At 38.3% G+C, this 23776-nt stretch overlaps 1 long non-coding RNA gene across 2 annotated transcripts; it reads left to right on the top strand.

Annotated features, from left to right (window-relative positions):
* Positions 1–5415: 5415 nt before the first annotated feature.
* LOC135081000 (uncharacterized) lies at positions 5416–13842 on the top strand. Of its 2 annotated transcripts, none has more exons than XR_010259095.1 (3): positions 5416–5781; positions 6345–7689; positions 13277–13842. It is a non-coding gene; the product is annotated as an uncharacterized LOC135081000 (long non-coding RNA). The 2 variants fall into 2 exon arrangements; XR_010259094.1 differs by having other exon boundaries at positions 5416–5768.
* The last annotated feature ends 9934 nt before the right edge of the window (positions 13843–23776 follow it).

A 23776-nucleotide genomic window follows, 5' to 3' on the forward strand; every position in this document is an offset into this window, starting at 1 on the left:
TCTATTTCTTTTTCCGCTACCATTAGTTTTGCTTGGATGTTTAAGAATTTTTGCTTTAATTCCTCCATGTCTTCTGCTCTTAATGAAGAAATTTCTGGACAGCTTCTATTAAGTTTATCCTTAAGTAAAATTGAGTGGACGTCATCGTCTTCATCGTCATCTAATATCATTTCAGATAATGACTCATAAGAATTGGATGTAGAAACATTAACTGAGTATTTTTTCCTTCTTATGGTAACATTCTCAATAATAGGTGTAGACATTATGATTCCAGAGCTTGTTGATGGTGTTTTTTCTGCACAGCTATGACACTTCCATCGTCTTTTGTGTTCATCGTTCATAATGAAGAAACGTTTTTCTGCTCCAGCACAGTCTATGTCAAAGCTGGTATTGCATAATTTACATGTTAGAAATTGTTTTCTAGGCAGTGGTTTTGAGCATTTACCACACTTTCCAGCCATTTTTATAACGAAAGAAGATTAAAAAAAAGAATCAAAATAAATAAGAAAACAAAAAAAAAAGAAATGTCCAAAAATAAAAAAACAAAAAGTAAAAATTATTTATACACTCTGGTTTTGAACTTGGTGCATCACTTAAAATCGCTGTTGGAGTTTCTATACTCGCGCCAATATGCCACGACAGTTCTAATTATTCATGACGAAAACATGAACTAGTAGGTCCAACTAAGGTTTAAGAAGTGTTTTGTGATCGACCATGTATCGAAAGCGAGCATTCGTTCGATGAGTCACACACACAAATTCACCGAGTCACTGTTTGTTTTTGTCGTTGATCGAACATTTTGCACAGTTTTTACGCCGTAATATCACATTGTTTTCAACAAAAACTTATCACATTTTGCATATTATTGTTTGAAGAATTGGTGGATATAAGTTTTGAACGAAAATATTCACTTTTTACCAATGAATTCGATAAAAGTATACGGAGCCACGAATAGTGCGTGCGCTCGGGCGCCGTTCGCGCTGGTAGAATTTAACTGAATCGAAATATTAGTAAAAATAAGGTAAGAAGAATAATTTGACAGCTTGGACTAGGCTTACGGACAACAAACAACAAATGGTATGTACTGTGATGGAAAAGAAATTAAAGCACTATAATTATAATTAGTCATTTAATTACAAATCATTTTTTAGAATTCTCTTATATAAAAAAGTTTAGGTCTCTGGTTCATTGTACAAGCACATTCATTCATTCACATTATCGCGTTTTTAGGGTTCCGTAGCCAAATAACAAAAAACGGAACCCTTATAGATTCGTCATGTCTGTCTATCTGTCCGTCTGTCCGTCCGTATGTCACAGACATTTTTTTCCGAAACTATAAGAGCTATACTGTTGAAACTTGGTAGGTAGATGTATTCTGTGAACCGCATTAAGATTTTGATGCAAAAATAAAAAAATAATAATAAATATTGGGGGCTCCCCATACTTAGAACTGAAACCCAAAAATTTTTTTTCATCAAACACATACGTGTGAGGTATCTATGGATAGGTCTTCAAAAATAATATCGAGGTTTCTAAACCGAATAGTTTGCGTGACAGACGCTTCCAAAGTGGAAAAAAGTTGCCCCCCCCCCCCCCCTCTAACTTCTAAAATAAGAAAATGAAAAATCTAAAAAAAAACATATGATGTACATTACTATAAAAACTACCAACGAAAATTGTTTTGAACGAGATCTAGTAAGTAGTTTTTTTTTAAATACCTGATTCAATAAGTGATAGTAATTTTACTATCGTTACAAATTGTAGAATAGGTACTTATGTTATTCTGACGTTTAAATAATTCCACACACTACACCTTTTATTTTAAGGTATTAGTCTAGTTATTAATTTATTGTTAAATGCCACTAGGGAATACGTATTACGTATGCCAAGTGTGGCCAAGTTAACTTTTTAAGGCTGCTGCGAATGCGACACAAGAGCAGCTTTTTTCTGAACGTTAAAAACTTAATGTATTAACATAATCAGATGAAAGAGACTGGATCCCACAACACAGGGAATCCTAGTGTGGGAACCAGTGCCTTACTTTGTGTACATGTAAACTTTTGAAACAAATAAATTTTTATTATTATTTTTTATTATTATTATTATGTTTAATGGACAATTTGTTTTAAATCTAATTACTAAGATTAAGTAAGCTATGAATAGGCTACCCACAATTTATTGTCAGCTTCCTCGTTGTGGATAAAAAAAACACAAATATGTAAAGCCTGGTCCGTGAGCACGTAGAATTTTGTCCAATGACCCCAAGCTACCCATCATTATCGTTCGTTCGTTCGTTTCAGCCGAAAGACGTCCACTGCTGGACAAAGGCCTCCCCCAAGGATTTCCACAAAGGCCGGTCCTGCGCCGCTTGCATCCAGGTACTTCCCGCGACCTTCACCAGATCGTCGGTCCACCTAGTGGGAGGCCTGCCCACGCTACGTCTTCCAGCTCGTGGTCGCCACTCAAGAACTTTCCTGCCCCAGCGGCCATCAGCTCTTCGAGCTATGTGCCCCACCCACTGCCACTTGATTTTAGCGATTCTGCGGGCTATGTCAGTCACTCTGGTTCTCCTACGGATCTCCTCATTTCTGATTCGATCACGCAGGGAAACTCCGAGCATAGCACGCTCCATCGCTCTTTGGGTGACCTTGAGCCTTCTTATGAGGCCCATAGTAAGCGACCACGTCTCAGAGCCATACACCATCACTGGCAACACACACTGGTCAAATACTTTTGACTTGAGACACTGCGGTATTTCGGACGTGAGAATTTCGCGAAGCTTCCCGAACGCTGCCCAGCCGAGTTGGATTCGACGATTAACCTCTTTCTCGAAGTTGGACCTACCTAACTGGACTGTTTGTCCCAGGTATACATAATTGTCAACAACTTCGAGTATAGTGTCTCCAACCTTCAGAGGAGTGGGTACAACACGGGCATTTGACATAATTTTTGTCTTGTCCATGTTCATTTTAAGACCCACTTGTTGAGAGGCTCTACTGAGGCCATCGAGCATTGTGTTTAGGTCCTCCACGGTCTCAGCCATGACTACGATATCGTCCGCGAAACGAAGGTGGGTGATATACTCGCCGTTGATATTTATGCCGAATCCGCTCCAGTCCAGAAGCTTGAAAACATCTTCCAGGGCGGTGGTGAACAGTTTCGGAGATATGACATCTCCCTGTCTCACCCCTCGCTGCAACTGGATAGGTTTCGAGTTCTGATCCTGGAGGCGGACCGACATTGTGGCGTTTTCGTACAAGCCCTTCAGCGCTTCGATGTATCTATCTATAGTCAATTTGGCACCGTTGGAGAGACTGTAGCACTGCCCAGGTCTCGATCGAGTCGAAGGCTTTTTCATAGTCCACAAACGCCAGACAAAGTGGCTGATTATACTCCTCGGTCTTCTGTATAATCTGCCGTAGCGTATGTATGTGGTCTATGGTACTAAAGCCTTTTCGGAAACCGGCTTGTTCGGGAGGCTGGAAGTCGTCGAGCCTGCGTGCGAGACGATTCGTGATGACTCTCGAAAACAGCTTGTAGACATGGCTCAGAAGTGAGATGGGTCTATAATTTTTCAACAAGGTTTTGTCGCCTTTTTTGAAAAAAAGTATCACCACACTTCTGTGCCATGCCGGTTTTCCCTCAAGTATGACGGAATTGAACAGCCTCTGAAGAGCCTTTAGTACCGGCGTTCCGCCTGCTTTCAGAAGCTCAGCCGTGATTCCATCATCACCAGGTGCCTTGTTGTTTTTCAGCTGTTTGAGAGCCATTCTAATCTCGTACAGGCTGACGTCCGGGATATCTTCGGTGTAGTGTCGGGTCAGTCTAGCTCTTGGGTCTTCGGCTAGATTTGTGACAGGTGTACGTACACTCGTGTATAATTGTCCGTAGAACTTCTCAACCTCTTCCAATAACTCAGGCCCCGACGAGATGTCTCTGCCATCCTCGGTCTTCAGCTTGGTCAGTTGACTTTGGCCAACAGACAGATCCCTAGCGAACACTTTAGAGCCTTTGTTACGCTCAATCGCCTCTTTAATACGATCTGTATTAAATTGGCGTAGATCGCGAGTCAAAGACTTGGAGATCTGTCTGTTAAGACGCCGATACTGAGCAGCATCTTCAGAGGACTGCAGAGCCAAGTTTCGTCTCTCTTCCATAAGTTTATTGGTGAGGTCAGAGATCTTTTTGGTTCCTTTTGGACGACGGGTTTTAAAGAACTTAGACCCAGTCGTTTGGACAATTTCCACGAACCTGTCATTGTATTCGTCCACATTTTCGCAGTCTCCTAGGCATTCGAAACGATTTTGCAACTCGAGCTGAAAGCTTTCGGGGTTTTGGAGTTGGATGGGCGCTGGGCGGAGCGTAGACTTCATCAGTCGACGCCTCTCGAGCTTGGGTCTGATATTCAATGTGCCTCTTACCATTCGGTGATCGCTTCCTGTTTTGACCGAGTTGATCACAGAGACATCATTGAATATATGCTTCTTCGTCGACAAGATGAAGTCGATCTCATTTTTTATAGCGCCATTGGGATGCAGCCATGTCCACTTTCGCTGTTTTGGCTTCCTGAAGAAGGAGTTCATCATAAAGAGGCCCTCCCTCTCCATAAAGCCAGCCAGCAGTTGGCCACGTGCGTTCCTCTCTCCATACCCAAATTGCCGAACTTTCAGCTCATTATCGCTTCGTCTACCCAGCTTCGCGTTGAAGTCCCCCATCACAACGGTAAAATGGGACCGGGAGCTATGTATGGCTCTGGAAATATCCTCATACATAGTCTCCACTTCCATCCTTATCGCTCGCGCGTAATTATATTCTACGTGCTCACGGACCAGGCTTTAAGTATCGCTAGTTGTATCGGGTCTTTCGCAAACTGAAATGTTATTTCAATACTTTTCACTGGAAACTACTTAAGAGCCATTTCACAAAAATATTCCGCGCGAATTTAGCTACAAACTGTCAACGCAAAGACAAAAGAGTAAAAAGAACGCCGAAATGGACAAAAAAATCTTGAGCCGTGACCGTATTAAGACTTGATATAAGTTATTAATTTTTAGGTAGAATAAGGTATTAAAACATGAATAATTAATTTAAAATTTTAATAGAGTTTAGGTATTTAGTCTTTCAAAGATTTTTATATTTCGATTAATAAATGAAACACGTATAGGTATAATATGTAAAATATATATTATAGCCCGACCAGGAACATAAAAAGCCTCGCCATGTTGCGGAAAACTAATGGTACTAATTTCTTTTAATGGCAACAGTAACTGAAAACTTCATTGACATGTCATCTTGCATGTCAATAATAAACTGTCTGTTGCTGTCAAAGTGTAAACAAACTTTATTTTAAATGTGTGCAATGGATTTGGGAATTAAATTGCTAAAAACTTTTTATAGTCGTTGTTCGCGCCCGGGCAACTGGCCTTGGAGCGGGCGACGCAGTGAAAGGTGCCGGGAGCGACGACGGCGGCGCGTGAAGGCGATCCCACACTTGGCCACCGAGCGGCGCGCACGACACTCATACTTACGCATAGCACATTGTATTCATTGTTTACCTATTGTTGTGGCTTCGTTTATTGAAATTATAATAACTTTAATACAGTCCACTCGCGTTATTATTCAAGACCTGAGGCTCAAACATTGGTCCTTCTACCGTGAAAGAAGCACAGAAGAAACCTACAAGCCATCGTGACAACTTGGTTGAACTTTGGACTCGACGTGTCGACCGCTGTGACAAGTCATCGTTCTCATCAATTTATGGACGGAAGGTTAAAGACATCCGTGAGTTCGTTCCAATTTTTTCCTTTCCCATCCAATATTTTAATTAATTATTATTAATATCAGTGTTTGATAATATTATTTTCCCATTTCCATTTCTACTCATACTATCGCATTCTTCGCTTCTAATTTGACCAGACAGTTTTGATTGTCAAATCAATATAAATATTGCACAGTTGCACTTTAATCTATACTTGTCTTCTATTCATTTTTTTCGCACGGCAACGACCCGTCTCGATACCTGCGCCTACGCTTTCACTTTTATTTGCTCGGTTCTTTGTTATCAAACAGCTGTGCATTATTCTCAATAGGCCATTCAATTTTATTACTTTATTGCATCGGTTATCATTGTCACAACTTCATTTAAATACTTTATAATCACATTCAAAATGTCACTAGACAAATTAATAAAAAAGCGTAGTAGCATGAAAGCAAAATCAACACATTTTGAAAACTTTTTGAACGCACTTTTATGTACAAAGGAACTGTCTGAACTACAACAAATAGATTTAGAAGCTCGCTTAAAAACTTTCGATGCCTTATACGAGCATTACGACGCGTTGCAGATGGAGATCGAGTCGACCTCGGACGCGGCTGATGATGAATATGCGGAGCGAGCCCAGTTCGAGGAGCGTTACTACTCCCTGCTGGCTCGAGCGCGCAAGGCATTGGCTGTGTGCTCTGCTGAGCGTGCTCGCTCGGAGGCGGGTTCTGATGCGGGCTCCAAATCAGGTGCATCGTTTAAAAATAATTTTGTGCGCTTACCTAAAATTGATTTGCCACACTTTAATGGTAGCTATGAGTATTGGTTAGAGTTTAGAGACACCTTCTGCTCATTAATTCATAACAGCGATTGCATCGATGACATCAACAAGTTCCACTACCTCCGTGCGTCACTTGAAGGCCAAGCATCGGAGATAATAAAAAATATAGACTTTAAGGGTGATAATTACGCAATGGCTTGGGACTTGTTGTGTGAACGATACAATAACAGTAGACTCTTAGTAAATAACCATGTACAGGCTTTGTTTGATGTAGAAACGCTGACTAAAGAATCATCTTTATTGTTGCGCCAGCTTATTGACACTGTTAACAAAAACATACGGGCACTTAAAACATTAAAGGAACCTACTGAGCACTGGGATACTCTCATTATATTTATGATATCTAGAAAGCTTGATTTCACTACTAGTAGGCATTGGGAGGAGTATCGCAATACTTTGTCGGGTTCTCCAACTCTAACGCAGTTTTGTACTTTCATATCTAACAGAGCTGATTTATTAGAAACTTTAGAAAATAATCAAGCTAAATTAAACACACAAAATAATAACACTAAACAAAAAAGCTTTATTGTAACTAATATTGGGGAACATACAAGCAATAATAACTTACAAAATAAAAATCTACAAAATAATAATTTACAAAATAACACTAACCTAAATAACAAAATATCAAAATGTCCTTTATGCTCAAATGATCATTTGCTTTATACTTGCGAGTCATTTAGAGTTTTATCTGTTGAATCACGATTACAAAAGGCAAAAGAATTTAAAGTCTGTCTAAATTGTTTACGCTCAAGTCATACCACCCAAAAATGTAGATTGTCAGGTTGTAAATATTGCAAGGCCAGACACAATACGCTTTTGCACATTGAGCCGACTGAGCAGACATATCAAGACCCCATGCCATCTACTTCTACTAGTGTTGCTTTATCTGCAGATACAACAAAACAGCCTACTAGTGCACCCAATGTTTTGCTGTCCACAGCTATTGTGAAGGTGGTGAGCCACAACGGCGAAAAGCTCAACGCTCGGGTACTGCTCGACAACGGCAGCACGGCGAACTTCATTACCGAGAGCCTCTGCACAAAACTGGGTTTGTCACGACGCAATGCAGCCTCCACTGTGACAGGTATCAATCATCAATCTTCTTATAGTACACAGTCTTGCCATCTCAATATTGAGTCTTCCAACGGTGACTATACAGTTAATTTGGACTGCCTAATTTTACCAGAAGTAACAAAGTTTTTACCCACTTCTTTTGTCAATATAGAGAATATTCCTATTCCGTCAAGCCTTCACTTAGCTGACCCTACATTTAATATTCCATCTGTAATTGACATTCTACTTGGGGCTGAAATATTCTGGAGTGTAGTAGGCTCCGCTTCCATTGATTTGGGCAAACAAATGCCTAAGTTATGTGAGACAAAGTTCGGATGGATCGTATCTGGTCCAGTCTTCGGGGGACCTTCATTTCACTCCACTCGACACTCACATTTTTGTAACTTTGTCAATCCCAGTGATACTCCAAACCTGTCTAAATTCTGGGAACTTGACTCGGTTCCTCCAAAACACTCACTATCCCCAGAAGAAAGAGCGTGCGAGTTAAGCTTCACCCAGAACACATGTAGGAACAAGGATGGCAAATTTACTGTTACGATGCCCTTAAAAGATGATCCTACAGTTTTAGGGGAATCATACACTATGGCAAAGCATCGCTTTCTGTCTTTAGAGCGGCGTTTTCAACGTGATCCTGACTACAAGGCTACATACGTTGAATTCATGAATGAATACGAACGCCTTGGTCACATGACTGAAAATGTCAACATTACAACACCACATTCAGGTCACGTTGAATACTTCATACCACATCATGGTGTAATAAGAGAGTCAAGCACTACTACTAAATTAAGAAGCGTATTCGATGCTTCAGCTCCATCATCCTCAGGCCTCTCACTCAACGACCTTCAAATGGTAGGCCCCAAGGTTCAAGAGGACCTCTTGTCGATCTTGCTGCGGTTTCGGCAGCATAAATACGTTGTTTCTGGGGATGTTGAAAAAATGTATCGCTGCATCGAAATAGCAACGTCGCAAAGACCTCTTCTTCAAATTATTTTTCGCAATGACCCAAAAAAGCCACTTAAAACATATAGTCTCAACACGGTCACGTATGGGACTGCGTCGGCTCCTTACTTAGCTACCAAATGCTTGGTTAGCCTGGCGGACGCAGCCTCTACTGAAGATGTGAGGTCCGCAATAGCACGAGACTTCTATGTTGATGACTATTTAGGTGGGGGTGCATCTATACCTGAGACAATAGCACTCGTCAAAGAGGTCACAAACATTCTGTCCTCAGCTCATTTTTATTTAAGAAAATGGCAATCTAACAGCCCAGATATTCTAAAGGCCATTTTAGGGGATTCTAATCAGGAAAGTCCCACCTTTTTAAATCTTTCAGACCACAACACCCCATCTAAAACCTTAGGTTTGAACTGGCTATGCAACTCAGACCACTTGTCGTTTTCAATAAATATTGACCATGTAGAAAAGGTCACAAAACGACACATTTTGTCAGTAATTAGCCAAATATTCGATCCCCTAGGATTAGTCGGCCCTTGTATTGTCGAAGCAAAAACAATAATGCAAAGACTTTGGATTGATAAATGTGAGTGGGACAGTAAAGTTTCTCTGGAGATTGACAATATGTGGAGAATGTTTGTGTCAACGCTTCCTTATTTAAATAATTTAAAAATTCACCGCTGGGTTTCTTTCGAATCGGCTGTGAAACATGAAATTCACGTTTTTTCTGATGCGTCCGAGAGGGCTTATGGCGCATGTGTATATATTCGATCCATAAGTCAAACTGGCTCTATCACAGTTCGTCTTCTTCTGTCCAGGAACCGTGTAGCACCGATAAAATCCGTTACGATCCCACGGCTTGAACTTTGTGCCGCACTATTGGGGTCAAGACTGTGTACAACCGTCATTGAGTCACTGACAATGCCAATCCAACAATGTTTCTTTTGGTGCGACTCGATGATCGTACTCGGTTGGCTGAATACTCCTTCGAATCAGCTCAAACCCTTTGTGCGTAATCGAGTCAACGAAATTGTTGAGAATTCTGCCGGTCACATGTGGAGGTATGTACCGTCGAAAGATAATCCGGCGGATCTTCTTTCTCGCGGGGCGAAGGCTGACAGTATCGGTGATAATACTCTGTGGTGGTCAGGCCCAAGCTATTTACAAAATGATGAACAGGACTGGCCTACTATGCCGACATATAGCGTGAAACAAGATTTGCGTGAAATCATTTCACATTTTATTAATAATAATCAATCATCTAACGCTAATCAATCACCAACCATCATACAATCATTAATTCACTATCATTCTAATTTCAATCGCTTACAAAGAGTCTTAGCCTATATTAAAAGGTTTATTTACAATTTAAAAAATAAAAACTCTAAACTACACGGCGCTCTTTCTAGCGATGAGTTAAACGATTCATTGATGTGTTTACTACGCAGCGCACAAAGAGAGATGTTTCCGGAGGAACTAAATATTTTGGAGTCGGAAAGATCTCTGCCGCGTAAAAATAGACTTATTTCATTAACGCCATTTCTGGACTCTGAAAAAGTCGTACGAGTGGGCGGTAGACTCGATAATTCTCCTTACGACTACAATATTAAATACCCAATACTGCTTTGTAGTAAACACCACTTAACTAAAATGCTATTTCATGTGCAACATTTGAAAATGCTTCATGCAGGGCCTCAACTTTTACTGGCAAATTTGCGTCTTAACTATTGGACTTTGGGTGGCAGGAATCTTGCTAGGTCAATTGTCAGACAATGTGTCAAATGTTTTAGATTTAAATGCCAAAATATACAACCTATAATGGGACAGCTGCCTTTATCGAGAACTATAGTCTATCCAATATAGCTTGATTAGAATGACAGCTGTCATCAAAAGTAACGACATAACTTTGTAGTAGCGATCAATGAGAGCAAAATATTGGCGGACAAGAAATAATTCACGTCTGACCTACAAACAATATTTTCGACGACAGTGCTTCCAATAAAAATGATAATTTCGTGTAAATGCAGCGTTAAATTACACCAATAAGTAGTAATTCGAAATTATAAAAATCAAGCTAGAGTATTAACGACGTCTCTACAAGGTTATCTCGAGTTACAAAAATGTTAGTGTTGGGACATATCGACAAATGTCATATTAAATTAAAACTATTTTTTTAACATATTTAACAAATTTTTTTTCTAAATCATTTTATAACATATTTAAGTCAAGTTATGCGTTTTTCTAAATGTTCACTATTAAAAACCAAAAAACATTTCATTCTTAAATAATCAAACATCGGAAATCAATCACCGGTAATTTTTTGGGTATTCATAGCACCGTTGCTCTAGAAGAGATGCCCACCGCCCTCTAGCGAGAGGAAAAAACCACTGAAGAACACTGATGATAATGACTACGACTTAGGTTGTACACCCTTGACATGAATTTTAAATTTTACTGTCTTTAAATTTAAATCATAATTGTCATTTTTATGAATAAAGATATATGAAGAAAAATTGGGTGCATTTTTTCATATAATTTTTTCGAAAACTTATTGATACATCTATGTGAACCTTACGAAACATACCCATCACTAGTCACATTCGTTTGACAGCCGTCATTCTAATCAAGCTATATTGGATAGACTATAACTTAGAATATCCCTTTTTTGATTGCAGTGTTGATTATGCTGGTCCTATACTCATAGCAGACCGTAAAGGGCGGGGTTGTAAGCTCACAAAATCATACCTATGCATCTTCGTTTGTCACGCAACTAGAGCAGTGCATCTAGAGCCCGTCACTGACCTCACAAAAGAGGGATTCATCGCAGCACTTAATCGTTTCGTTTCTCGCCGCGGCAAACCGCAAAGTAGTCCAGTCATTTAAGCTTAAATTAGGTAAGAATCTCGGAATTAGAGATACCCAGCTGTAAGTCTGTAAATACTTGTATATTGACACCCTAAAAGTTGTCTCAAAACCTACATATGGTAGGGTGTAAGCAACTATTAAATTTTAAGGTCAAAGGTCACAAAAATCGTTGTTTTGCGCTTTTTTTGGAAATATCTCATTTCCTATGGGTTTTTTGCTATTTGTATTTATTATCAATATTGTAGAATACTAAATTCTCTACAAATTTTGTTTAAAAAATTTTTTTATACGGTGAACCGTTTTCGAGATAGAGGGCGGAGAGCGCGCGGTCACTGCATCACTTCAGGTCAACTTAAGCGGTTTAGGTTTTTCATACAAAATGATTTTCCCGCTAATTCCCGTGGGAATTTCGGTAATTACTTGTTGTAAATAAGCTTTAAGTTTACTAAGGTACCTACATGCCAAATTTCAAGCGTCTAACTTCCGTTAAGCGTTTAGATTTTTCATACAAAAGGATTTTCCCGCTAATTCCTGTTCCCGTGGGAATTCCTAAGTAAACTATAACCTGCCCAGGTGTATGAAGAATAATTGTACCAAGTTTCGTTAAAATCCGTCGAGTAGATTTTGTTTCTATAAGGAACATACAGACGGACAGACAGACAGACAAAAATTTTACTGATTGCATTTTGGCATCAGTATCGATCACTAATCACCCCCTGATAGTTATTTTGAAAATATATTTCATGTATAGAATTTTGTCCGTCTGTATGATCCTTATAGAAACAAAAACTTCTCGACGGATTTTAACGAAACTTGGTACAATTATTCTTCATACACCTGGGCAGGTTATAGTATACTTAGGAATTCCCACGGGAACAGGAATTAGCGGGAAAATCCTTTTGTATGAAAAATCTAAACGCTTAACGGAAGTTAGACGCTTGAAATTTGGCATGTAGGTACCTTAATAAACTCAAAGCTTAGTTACAACAAGGAATTCCCGAAATTCCCACAGGAATTAGCGGGAAAATCCTTTTGTATGAAAAATCTAAACCGCTTAAGTAGACCTGAAGTGATGCAGTGACCGCGCGCTCTCCGCCCTCTATCTCGAAAACGGTTCACCGTATAAAAAAAGTTTATAAACAAAATTTGTAGAGAATTTAGTATTCTACAATATTGATAATAAATACAAATAGCAAAAAACCCACAGGAAATGAGATATTTCTAAAAAAAGCTCAAAAAACCGATTTTTGTGACCGTTGACCTTGAAATTTAATAGTTGCTTACACCCTACCATATGTAGGTTTTGAGACAACTTTTAGGGTGTCAATATACACGTATTTACAGACTTACAGCTGGGTATCTCGAATTCCGAGGTGAACTTACTATAATGACTGGACTAAAGCATCTTGTCTGACAACGGCACGAATTTTGTCGGAGCCAATAATGAGCTACAAAAATTCTTAACCGACTCATCTTCTGATGTTGCATGTGAGATGTCTCGTGAAGGCATCAGCTTCTCATTCTCACCGCCATATTCACCTCATTTCAACGCAATGGCCGAAGCCGCGGTTCGCTCTACCAAGCACCATTTGAGGAGGTTGTTGAGTCTCACTAACTTCACATATGAAGAGTTAGCAACCTGTCTGTGTCAGATCGAGGCCGTTTTGAATTCTCGTCCACTAACTCCTCTATCCACCGATCCTTCCGATTTTTCTGCTCTCACTCCTTCCCATTTTTTGATTGGACGACCACTTACGTCTGTACCGTGTCCGCAGATACCTGAGAAGAACATCAGCTGCTTTGACCGATTCAAGAGGATTGAATACATCCGACAGCACTTCTGGCAGAGATTTTCTCATGAGTACATTTCCTTGCTTCAGCAAAAAACCAAGTGGTCCACTTCTTCTGGCCAGCTCACTGAAGGAATGCTCGTACTTCTTCGGGACAAGGCGCTACCACCGTTAGTTTGGGCCTTGGGTCGCGTGGTGCGCACCTATCCTGGACCCGACGGCGTTACCAGAGTCGCCGAACTAAAGACGAGGAGAGGCAACGTCACAAGAGGGTTCAACAACATTTGCCCTCTTCCCTTTGAAGAGGTCAAGGGGCGGGAGGATGTTCGCGCCCGGGCAACTGGCCTTGGAGCGGGCGACGCAGTGAAAGGTGCCGGGAGCGACGACGGCGGCGCGTGAAGGCGATCCCACACTTGGCCACCGAGCGGCGCGCACGACACTCATACTTACGCATAGCACATTGTATTCATTGTTTACCTATTGTTGTGGCTTCGTTTATTGAAATTATAATAACTTTAATACAGTCCACTCGCGTTATTATTCAAGACCTGAGGCTCAAACAGTCGTGAAAGAAAACTGGTTCACAATGTGTTAAATTATTTGTCTAAGAGAAGTACTAAGGGTTCGGACAATATTTTCATTGAATAATGTTTCCGACAAAGGTTGTCAAATTGACTGACATGTTTATCGTATAGTATAGTCCACTATGAAAATTAGCTGTGGTTTGTTTCAACTACCTATTTTAAAGATTTTTGTCACTTTGAAAGTGTTGAATTTTATGGAATTGGGAAAGAAGTACCGAGTTTGAAGCGTTCATGAGCAGACATTGCAGTTCAATATTCAAGTTCTGAATTTGATTATTGATGAATAATAAAATAAATCCTACTAGCTCGATTGATGGTTTCATTTAATTTATTTAGACCAAGTTACCTATATAATCTTTTTTCGTTAATTTATAAAAATATCAAATTAGCCCGTAATCCTGAATCCTGATACATAAAATTAGCCTATTAATTTAACACAGGTACGACTGTACTCAGTGTTGCACTATCAAATGCAATTAACGCGCCTCTATGCCAGGGTTTTTATGTTCCTGGTCGGGCTATAAGTAAAAAATAAAGACAGTGACATAGTGAAAAAAAAATTTGCCCCCTTACAGCTCCATCATCGGACCCTGGATATCATTTAGGGACGAAGTATTCGTCAAAGCGAATCACACAAGCCCAAACTCCATAGGGTTCTATTGTTTTGTTACGGAGTTGCAATGGAGGTGGCCATTGCAACTCCTCCAGATCCATTATCAGACAGAGCTAAGAAATAAATAAATAAATAAATATTATTATTATTAAACAAATAACTAAAATAATTCACTGACACTTCGAAACATGAAAATGTAAAAGACCCATTGTAACCCTGTTTTATGCAAATAAATAAATTTGAATTTGAATTTGAATTTTCATCTAACTATCTTAAATCTTACTAGTCTTACTAATATTATAAATACGAACGTTTGTGTGGATGTCTGGATGTTTGTTACTCTTTCACGCAAAAACTACTGAACAGATTTTGATGAAACTTTACAGTACAGCAGTACTATCACTCGGGTCGGACGTTCCTATCGCAAAACCGTTGGTTCACTCATTTCCGATACGACTCTAGTGCTGTGTGTAATAGGGATGATGACTGGGTAATGAAATCGAAATTCTGTTTAGTCCGTCAGAGAGATAATTAAAAAATTTTGGAGACATATTTTTTAATTTTTTTCATAAACGAGTAATTACAGTATTGTATTGAGTTGAAATGTCGCGTGACGTCACTTTTGAGTAAAAATTCTACTCAAACGTGACGTATCGCGCCATTTCAACTCGAGGTAGCACTGTTATTATTTCATTATGAAAGAAAATAAAAAATATGAGTAATATTTTCTAAATAACTGTCTGACGGACAAATAATTGAAATTTTGACATCTAGCCTATTATTCTCTACGAGTGGATTTAATTTTGACTGAGACCTACGCCATGAACCCTGAACCAGAAGACCCTGTCGCCAGCGACAGCGACGCTTATCCATCTCTAGCATCGACCAGAATTGTGCGCATACTCTGGAGCATGCTACATACAACTGGCTGTCGGAGAAGCATAGATTTCCCTTAAGTCTACTCCCGCTACCATATGGCACTCCGCTAAAACTCGTGAGGGCGCCAACACTTGCTTTTGTATCGAAAATTAGTATGAGCAGCGCACGTAGTTGCTCTATGCAACCACGCTATTTTAAACCGTGGCCCCTAAGCATGAGATGGGAAACTGCACTCCCTTGAATTCTCTTGAATTTGATGGTGTTAGGGGAATCCTAGGAATGAATACATACCTACTTTCTAATGGAATTACCTCATCAATGTTACGTTTTCACTTGTTATTTTATTGCGATCTGACCTTGATTTTTCAAACACGTGTCAAAATAAAAAAATAATTTAAATCAAAAGCACTAAGGAATATTTAATTTTAATTGATATCAACCTCGATGCAAGCACAGATTACAGAAACTAAAGGGAGATGTGACAAGGGGGCGGAGCCGGTGTCGCAACAATATGCCCAAAAACAGAACATATTGCTTGTGAAAGCAATAATGACAGCAGCGACGATATAATGTAAACAGTTTACATTGCTTGCATAGTACTAAAGATTATTCGAACATTAAATACTAATACCGCAGTGGATAATGAGCACATATTTTGACTTTGTGTGTGTGAATTCCTAATGCGACACTGAGTTTCGAACTCAGCGCATTACTAAGCATATCTCTATAAAATATCTCTATGGAAGCAAGTTATCTCCAAAATAACATTCTACACCTATAGAACCTAGTCAGGTAATAATTTTAATAAAATACGAAGCACGTCATCTATCAATAGAATATAATATATTTTAAAAGTTAATAAATATGCATAAAATATAAAAACTTTAGTTAAATCATAGAATTTCTGAAAAACTAGTACTAAAATCGTACTGGAAACAAAAAAATAATAATATGTTATCAAATTTATTTATTAAACGTCCAATTTATTAAAGATTTTAGACTAAACTTTTTAAAAATATTTTATAGCCTACATAAAATACGAAAACATTTTGAATTCTAATCGTGAAATAATTTTTTTTCGGAGCCTATTGCCTCCAAACAAACAAATTAGTCCGTTTCAAACCACTACACCAAACGGCCGACTCGAAACAGGGACCACTCGGCATAGTATCAAATGTATTTGGTCCCCGTATAAATCACCGCTTCACGACACGAACGCACGTAAACGTCATGGCGGGAAAAGTGACACAGGTCCTGCCTTGACGGGCGCTCGCGCCATACTAATCGATGTCGGCTTCAGTGTTGTTCCTGACGAATTTAGGGTTGCCGTATTCTAATTCTAAAATTGCCGGATTTTTAAGGAAAACTAAGAAAATTGCCGTATTGTATAAAATGTTTATTTGGAAGGTTTAAATTTAAAAAAATACAAGTTATGTATTATGTACTATGCGTATACTACTTTTAAACTTACTTATTTTATTCTTCACTTTTTAAGGTTTTGAATAATTTAGTCCAAGAACCTACCCGAATAAAAGTGAAGAATCTACCAAAATGAGGAAATAACGATTTTAGACATTAAAATCTCGGAGATATGGTTGCATTTTTGGCGTTTCTTTTCGTGGCGCTTCTACTTCATTTATGGTTTACAAGTTTTTGCGTTCCATTAGACGAAATATTTATTTTTTGTTTACTAAAACTCATGAAAAACTCTAATTTCCTCAATTGCCGTATATTTTGATACGGTAATCAAAGTGCTGCCGTATACCGTATTTATAGTGCCTAAGATGCCTGAATGCCGTATATTACGGCAATGAGGATCATTTCGATTTTTAGCTGTGAATGCAGATTTATAGGGCTAAGAAATCCTTAATACACAGTGCAAAAATTTTTGTTCTACGACAAAAATTGACGAAGTCATGGCCAAATTACTAAAAAAGTTCACTGACCGCCCGGCGCGGGGACGATGACGTCATTATATCCGATCCGAACGCTGCCGGCGTACTGCGTGGATAGAAAATATTTTTTTCTAGCCAAATTATCAGTTTTAGAGAAAAACTTGTAATGACATTTATTCATCAGAATAAAGTAAGCTATCGATAGGTAATTTTTAAAAATGGAAATTGTGAAAAATAACGCAAAAAATCCATACGCTCATACGATTCAATGGCACGCAGAGACGCGATTGGGGTCTCCGCGGTGGTATATTTGGCGATTTATTCAAATAAAGTGTACATAAGTGTTGTTAGAGTCATATCTTCTTCCAAGTAAAATATAAAAATGTATAAGTATTAATTTATTTACTTCTAACAATAAGGTATAACTTCTAACAATATGACATTGCTATGAAAATCATTTCGATGTACACTTAATACTAGAGATGAAACGGATATCCGGTAACTATCCTAAATTTACTATCCGGCCGGATACCGGATAGTAACTCACTATCCGGCCGGATACCGGATATTAAAAAACTACGACAATTTCCTATTAATAAAATGAAATACATTAAATCTTTGGGGTAAATAAATATCAATAAAATGGCTTATAATAATGACGGCTTTTATTAAAAGTCCAAAAAGTTACAAAAAAGCCATATTAAGGCCTTTCAAAAAACTAATTTCTTTTTCTGGGCTATTATCTCTAATGACGAATACATGGTAAATATCTGTTAATGTCAAAATATTTCAATCACACACTCACGATGGCAACCAAAATCGCCCGAATTAATCTGCCCCCTAGACAAGTGGCAAAATCTGACATTCTATTCGGATGAATTCGATTTTCGAAAAGTGACTAGTCTAGTCTACTAATAGACCCACTGATCGCGTTCGAAACACCTGTGCGGCGCTAAACTCGTCACGACATGCAACGAGACAATGGGCCAACTATCCGGCCGCCGGATATCCGGCTATCCGGCCTAGCAGCTGGCCGGATATCCGGTATCCGGCCAAACAACTATCCGTTTCATCACTACTTAATACCTACCTGTTATTTAGTTTTTCTGAGTTAAACCTACGCACCTACCTATCTATTCGCCGTTCCCATGGGCGGGCCAGCTGCTGCAGGAAGGACAGCCGCTCCGTGCTGGAAATCTATTTAATCTTAGCCTAGAAGCTGGGTATGACTACCCCGCCCCTCTCCTCTCCCCAGGTCATAAACTGGGCATGACTTCCCCCTTGGCCAGAATTTGGGTATTAGCATCATATTAAGTATTATTATGTTCAATACAAACAATCATTAAGTTACACTCACCCCAACCGCGTCTCCGCATTGCATCGAATCCTATGAAAATGTGGTTTTTGGACATAGCAATACTTATTTTTCACAATTTTTATTTTTAAAAATTACTGGTCGATAGGTTACTTTATTTTGAAGAATAAATGTTATTAAAAGTTTTTTTCTAAAACTGATAGTTTAGCCGGAAAGAAATATTTTCCATCCCATTAGTACGCCGGCTGCGCTCGATTCGGATATAATGACGTCACGCGGCCTTGCGTACGTTGACTTTTAGCGGCAAAAACGGCCTATGTTTATTACTTAATATCTTCGTAAGTAATGGTCCGATTTGGATAATTCAAAAAGATGTATCTTTCTTATGTCTTAAAGATTAACGTAGATACTAGTTTTATTGAATTTTCTACAACAGTACTGATCCTCATTGCCGTATCAAGAACAACACTGGTCGGCTTGTGCATTGTAATTTATTTTGATATACAAGGATATACACATCAATATTTTGACAAAGTGGTTACTAATATTAAAACAATAACTGTAGAAATCAATACTACAATGAATATTCTTCATTTTGGGATACTTTTATTGCAGTTATTGCTGTGTTTTTAAACTAAAAACCACGATCAAAATGTGACGTTAATCTTCAAATTTGCCAAATTATTTTTAGATTTTACTCATTAATGGTAATGAAATTCAAGAATCTATTTCATTAATGGACTACAAGAATATATGTTTGATGATTACTAAGGTAAGTGCCCCCTACTTCGGTATATTAAGGCACTTACGACTTTAACATTTTATTAAAAAATAACCAAGCATGATATCAGTATGAAAGCTTTTGTATGCTAAACTCATTGAAGTAATATTACTACGTATAGAACAGACATCGCGAACAAAATATGTGCAGTGCGGGGTGCGGGGCGGGAATTTGACGGACAGCTGTCAGTCAAATCCATGACTATCAAGTTTCATAATTTATGGCGATAAAATTTGCACCAGAAAATGTCGTACTTCATTGCTAGGATTGCGCGAATAGTGACGTTCCTGCGGTCGCCTCATCATAGACATTTTGAATCGATTGTGAAAATAAACAAATCGACTAAATTGTGTTATTTATAATTTTCATGGTGCTCAATAGCAAAAATGTTCAGCTACTTACATTATTTTCTTTTATTATATTGTGCGTTTCCTGTAATGTAATCTAAGCGCCCCTCCCTTAGACTAATATTAGCCCTCCTAGACAAGTGACAAAACGTGGCAGTTGAAACGAAATCACTTCGCTCTGCCGTTTTTTGGTGTTAGTTACTTCACTCTGTGATGCGAATTTAAAATTACAACTGGCGATTCCGAATTCACAACTGAGGGGATTGTGGCTAATCGTGTTACTTGTGCTACAAGTGCGTATGGGCTTCATACTGATGCTTAAGCCTTTAATAATTTTTCTTCCTGATTAAAATCTAATGTAATCGATAATCGCCTTGAGAATCGTTAACTGGTATTTTCTAATTCGATAAAAAAATGACCCATCTCTAGTTTAAAACTGTCATCCAACAGCGGCCGAAATATCATGAGTTATAGATAATGATACCATTACAGAGGCGTCACTTCGTTTACGTTTAGTTTCTGCCTATTGAATTGGATACTGTAAGGAAACATCGTCATCATCATTTTAGCTACTGGACGTCCACTTCTGAACAAAAGCCTCCTCCAATGATTTTCACGTCGCCCAGTTGATAGTGGCCTGCACACAGCATCTTCCTGCTATCTTTAGTCAGTCCATCTTGAGATTTTAGAAAAATTCCCACTCGTCACGGTAGGGACAAAGCTAGGGATGACCCACGCCTCCACTCCGGAACCTTTCTGACGTTCAGTTATTTTATTGTCACTATTGTTAACTATTGAGCTCCTCAGCGGTTGAGTACTCGTATAATAGCTGTATCTCAATTCTATACAAAGTGAGGTAGAAGTTACGGGACTATTCCCACCTCTCCTTTCCACCGCTGCATCTCCTGTGTAGCTAGCACCTAGATAGTAATTAGTTGATTTAAAGCCAAGGTATTATATCAGTTTTTAGGTAATGACTTAGTGCATCTAAAAATAGAAAAAAGGTAAGTTCACTTTCTAATTTTTTTTGTAACATTGAAAAATCCTATATTACTATTATGGAAGCAATAAACGTATTGAGTATTGAAATCTAAAAAGAAGCATCATTTTTTTTAACGTTCAAGTGTTCCTAAGAAATTTAAATGGGAGCTTTTGGTAAACTTTTTGATGACAACGTATTGCTTACTTTTTCAGTCGAACGAATTCACTTTTATATTTATAGGTCGTGTACATCGGTAGATTTTGCTAAATAAAAGAATCCATCCGGACTCAGAAATAAAAAATTAAAATTAGCTGTAATTTTTAAATAGTAGGGATAAAATGTTTTATCAGTAGATTTGTCGATAAAATTGATCATATTACTGCGCCCTAACGGGTCGGACACTGGTGACCAGACACACTGTATAATTATTACACACTGTATATTTTAGCCTATCTCGTGAGCTAGGTGTCAATAATTAGGGTGATTTACTAACTAACCAGTCGCATACGAACAACAGCAGTGAGATTCGAACAAGTTTGATCCATGATGCCGCACGACTATTGTGTGAGCCCACTCGTAACCCAAGCTTATTTAGCTTAACACGAGGGGCTGGACGGGACTATTAGTAATTTGTGCAATACAAATTGCTAATAATCGTTAAAAAAATCTTTTTATTGCTTTATTTAACCTTCCTTTCGTATAGTAATTTATGAGTCAGTGTCAAGTCTGCGATTTTTAATCTTTGAAATTTTCGTAAAATGGCTGCCGCCGCGGTGACGCCTTGTAATTGACAAATTAAAATTAAATTAGTGTTTTAAAGTGCATAAATGTACAACATAATGGTAAAAAGTCATTCCTTGATTTTTATTTAATATGTTTCTGGAGTTATTTGAACAGTATTTTCGTGTATAGGATGGTATATTTTCAAAAAACAAAACAGCACCCAGGCGTGTTGTCACAGCAACCGCTGGGCACATACTAATTGAAGATCGGTCCACGGACCAATTTGCGTGCCAGAAACAATCTCGTTGACATGTCTTCTCTAGTACGTAGTACATTATAACTCAATGGCTAAACTTTGGTCTTTTGACAGCATTGAGTTATAATGTACTAATATTACTTCAATGTTTGACAGTAACTTAATACATAATTATAGTTATATAGTTTGAACTTTTTTTAATATTAATTGTTCTGTGGACCTCTTGTTTGGATCCTGTTTCGTGATAAAATTTTGCTCTGATTCTAAGTTCGTGAACTCATGTCCCCTATTTCGGGATAAGGTTTTATGGATCGAGTTAGGATATTAATATACATTTAGAATAAATGAATTGTGTGAAATTGACGATATTACTTACCTAAAATTATATTTATGAGAAATAATGTGAGTCTAGCTAGGTACGTACCTACGTATAAAATTTTGATTTGTTAATTCTAACAATATGTGAAAATATTTATATAACCATTAGATGTGGGGGAGGCTGCACCCCCCCCCCCCTCCCCCCTTCGTACCCATGAAATTTTGATTTGTTATTTCTGATTATACAAGCCATTAGAAATGTGGAGGGGGGGGGGGGGGGCGGCTGGCGCCCTCCCTTCCCCCTAATCCCATCTCTGGAGCTGCTTCAAGTGAGGGTAGCCCCCCCTGAAAAAAGTAACATTATTACGGTTTCTTGTTTCGTGATATTGATTATTCCAAATTCCCCAAGTAAAATTCATGGATTTTTGTCAAATTGTGTCAATTAACTATTATCTATCCCATATATTACACAAATATCAAACTCAAAGAAAAAATATGACTAGAGCATTCACTCATATCACTTACTTTTTCTAGCATACTATTATTTTCATTACTTCTACTAATTATTATACAAATTACTGCAACTTGCTGTACACAAATACTACACACTCATATAATACTACTGTCATACACAACAACACACATACATACCGGCTTAAATGGAAAGAACCCTCTATACCACTCTAATACTGTATCTCGTACTATGTATCGTATCGTACAACATTATCAAATGAATGTAACTGTACTATCAATTGGACTCTCGCCATTCCTGTCTTAGGTAATATTTGTCACTTTCTGTAAAAAAAATTATAAATTAATTATACACTATTTATTTTATTTGTATTGTATTCTTTTTTTTTTTTTCTTTTTTTTTTCTATTTGCAATGAATAATAATTGTACCTTCGCTGATGATATTGACAATTTCAATGTCTCTAAATCGTTCAACTGTTCACCAGAACAATGTGAAACATTGCTAAGAAACATTAGCAAGTCACTTAAAATTTTTCATGTAAATATTAGAAGCATAGGCAACACCCCCAACTTCAACAATCTTCTTGTCTTATTGGACAGAGTCAAAGTTCAACTAGACATAATAGTTTTGTCCGAGTGCTGGCTAAGTAAGTGTCCTTTCATCCCAAATATACCGGACTTCGAATATTTTAAATCAGATTTTTCCAATCAAAATGATGGTGTAGTGGTCTATATTCGACGCAACTTAAATTGTACTGTGGAGTCTCCGGTTATGGTGGATGCCAATTGTCTTTTGCTTAAAATCCACAACGAACTTGCACTACTAGCAATATATCGCTCCCCGTCGCAACGTAAAATTGATAACTTTGTGAACGCACTAGACAGTACGTTAAGCTCACTTAAATCATTTAAAACTATCATCATAACCGGTGATATTAATATCGACATTTCGCATGGCAGCACGGACCTGAACTCTGATACATACCTCACCACAGTTGCGTCCCACGCAATGCTACCAGGTCACCTCTTGCCAACACGTGGTAATAGTTGTTTGGATCACGCTATCATCAAATCCAATAAACCGGCTGTTACACTTATCCTTGACTCATTTATAACTGACCACGCTCCAATGCTCATGGCTTGTAATATTGAATCAGTAACCTCAAGGACCCAAAGAGTTGCTACGCGTACTGACATCCCTGCATGTGTAACAGACCTCGAAACAACTGATTTCTCACCAGTCCTAGCCACCAACACTGCAACTGAAGCAGCTACTCTTTTGGTTGGTATTTTATCCGAAGTGGTCAGAAATAACACTCG

The sequence above is a fragment of the Ostrinia nubilalis genome, chromosome 19 (genome assembly GCF_963855985.1).
Source record: "Ostrinia nubilalis chromosome 19, ilOstNubi1.1, whole genome shotgun sequence".
Classification (NCBI taxonomy): domain Eukaryota; kingdom Metazoa; phylum Arthropoda; class Insecta; order Lepidoptera; family Crambidae; genus Ostrinia; species Ostrinia nubilalis.